The following is a 3425-nucleotide window of genomic DNA, read 5'->3' on the forward strand; positions in this document are numbered from 1 at the left end:
GTGAGAAGATGCACTGCTGAGGCTCCACACTGCACACACATCACATCTCTGCTGCACAGGAACTCCAAAACTCGAGATATTATTTAAAAACGCTGCTTTATTGAGTTTCATTATTTTATTTTCTTCATTTAGCCTTTATTTAACCAAGTTTGTCCCATGGCCAAAATAACAGCAACATAGAGTTTCACAGATAGCCTAAATTTGAGTTGTTAAATATTAAACGATCTGATAAAACAGTTGCACATACACATCCTGCACTCAATAGATTTCACCATAGTTTTAAACTAGGGATGCATAATATTGGATTTTTTGCAGATATCCGATATGCCTATATATAACATTAAACAACTATTTTTTAAAATCGTGGTTAATTGCAGAATTTCAATACTTTCTCCCATTTTAATCACATGTTTTCAATTCCATTAGTATGCTTAAACAGTTATGAAATCCATATTGACAAGGTGGTTGTCCTGGGGAAAAAAAATGCATGGGGCTAGCATATCATGGGCATGTCTGTAAAAGGGAGACACATGGGTACCCAGAGAACCCATTTTCACTCAGATATCTTGAGGTCAGAGGTCAAGAGATCCCTGCGATATCACCATTGCCAAAATTTTGACTAACCTTGGACCATTATTCAGCCCCTTACTGAGTAGCTAGCATGACATGATTGGTACCACTGGATTCCTTTCCTTCTAGTTTAACACGATATCAGTATCTTCACTCTCACTCGATATGACTGTTGCGTTAATGCTAACCAATATCGATATATTCGTGCTTTTCCCGCCTAATTTTAGTGATCATCAGGTCTCTTCTGTTGTGGAATTAACATCATATTATGCATACTCTTATCATGATTGCCCAGCAGAGGACATAAAATACAATGCTTTTGAGTGTATGTAACAGTTATTCATTGGACAAAATAAGAAAAATACTTTAACTTGATGTTTTATATATGTTCACTTTGTCAATTTAAAGATACCAATGACATGTCACTATAATCACGTATCCCTATTTTAAACCCAGTCAAGGTCACCCTGTGTAGAAGCTTATGATAATTCTGCAGATTGTTACACGCTGTAGGTGCAGAGAAACTACCTACCTCGTTTTTCTCAAATGCAGTTCTGTCTTTGGACACAGCAAGATTTGAAAAGTCCTGCAAACAGAGATTACAATTAAAATATGTCATATTCAAAAGTGTAGATAAGTAAGTAGGAATTTTACCAACACATACCAGAGACTGAGGCAGTGCGTACATAGAGTAGGCCAATTCACTTTTTAAATTTTTTGACTGCATTTAATATTAGACATTTCCAAGAAACACATCAGTAAAAACATCTTCAAATAACTTCTGTCTGAAAGAAAAGAGAACCAACACAAGTTGGTAATAAAGTTCAGAAGGCCACTATTCAGGAGGAAGTGTATCCTCAAGTCATAAACAAAAAAGCTTTTATAAACTCATCACACAACCTCCTGTAGTGTAACGTCAAAGCCATTTTTTGTAAGAAATTCAGTCATGCACATTTATTTTTGTTATAGCATTTGATTTGGCATCACTTTCATCTTATTTTAGAAATGCCCTCCCCAAATAGTGAAATGTAGTTATGACTCTGAATACATAGCCTTCTATTGCTGGAGTGCCTGTTGAGGGTGTTTATAATGAACATATCATTTTATAAGTGTATATTTGGTATTTTAGAACATCAGTATAATGATCCTATAGTATATTATATAGACATTTGGTTATTTTGTGGTAGTTTAATTGGTAATTGGTGGACATTTATATTCAGTGAATAATAGAATGTAAACGTTTCTCAAATGAAGGCTTAATAAAGGACTTATTTTTCCTCCTCATCTTCTCCTTTTTCTTCATACTCTTCCTCCTCTTCTTTTTGATCAGATGAACACAGAAGTACAGAACCTACATGACCTCATATAGATCTGCTCTTATAAAACAGTGGAAATAACATGCACAGGGCATGCATGACTACGACAAGTCACTTGAACTCAGTTTGAGACTGTGCCGGTGTTTTGGGCAGTATGAAATGTCAAAATGTAACATAAAGATTATACAGAGGTTGAATAAATTCTGTAATCAGTTTTAAATTCACAGTAACTTTATCTAAGGTCAAGCAGCAAGGCCTGTAAATGGGTGTTTGATTTTTCACAGCTGCAGGAATTCATACTCTAGAAGTCAGACAGCTAAAGGTAGTTTACATCTTTCCCCCAAAAAATCTTTAACGGGGAAGAAATTGGAAGAAACCATAGGGGGAGCAACTAAGGAGTAATCCCTCTGCTCGGAGAAGCAGATATGCAGTAGATGTTGTACACGATGAACAGATTAACATAATAAAATCACAGAAATCCATGCAACAATATTATACATAGTCATGTGTCATCCATTCAGTTTAAGTCACATTTTCAAGATTAAATCATTATTGCTGAACTTTTGAATAAGTGCCTCTCAGTTTTGTGTGTGGATGTTTCTCTCAGTCAGCATGCACCGCGTGAGTCTCCTCCAGTGAGCCTCAGCAGTGATATCTAAACTATATTTTCCTACTGTTAACACAGGGGGGCACCAAAACTCTGCTCTCTCTCTCCCCCTCACACACACACACACACACACGCACACACACACACACACACTGATGCAGCAGTGACAAATCTTAATGCGTGCAGTAAATCCACTTGTTCACATTGCATGAAAAGAAAATGACAAGAACATTATCAACGCTACAGTAGCAATTAGAGGATTTTATCTGTCAGATAACACATTTGGTTTCAGGGGTGCGTAAAGACAATCATCTCCTGGTTTGGTGCTTTTCAAATCATTTCAGGAGGCAGAGCTGTTTCCAAAAACTAGACTGAGGTGAGCACTGCATGAAAATAATATGTATTTAATTTATTTATTTAGAGCCTGGTAGTCCTCCATCTTCATGCATCTGACACATTAAATATTCAAGTATGGGCAACTGCGACTCTCTAGAGGGAGGATGGTGAAAAGGTCCTGAGAGGGAAGCCCTGATGGAACATGTGTATGTTTCCTTGACACCGCTGGCTCATTAATAGGGATCTGAAGTGGCTCGGATCAACACCTGTTTTCTTCAAGCGCTGAGGAGTGTAGCACTGATTTGCATGTGAAAAGGTCAAAAGCAGGACTCTGCTTCATCATGGCTCTCAAACATGCAGCAGCGAGTTCTCTGGCAGCGAGGGATGCATGTAATGAACAAGACAACTGTGTGTGTGTGTGTGTGTGTGTGTGTGTGTTTGAGGGATGAACATTTAAGTCACACAGAATTCAAATACTGCATGTGCAAGGGGTTGTGATTAAGCAAATAAAATAAATAAAATGGAAATTAGTCTGCAAGCATTAGTGTTTGTGAAGGAATCAGTATCTGCGGAGGTACTTGTGGGTGTTTTTTGTG

The sequence above is a fragment of the Plectropomus leopardus genome, chromosome 13 (genome assembly GCF_026936395.1).
Source record: "Plectropomus leopardus strain MGB_pleo_1.0 chromosome 13, ASM2693639v1, whole genome shotgun sequence".
Classification (NCBI taxonomy): domain Eukaryota; kingdom Metazoa; phylum Chordata; class Actinopteri; order Perciformes; family Serranidae; genus Plectropomus; species Plectropomus leopardus.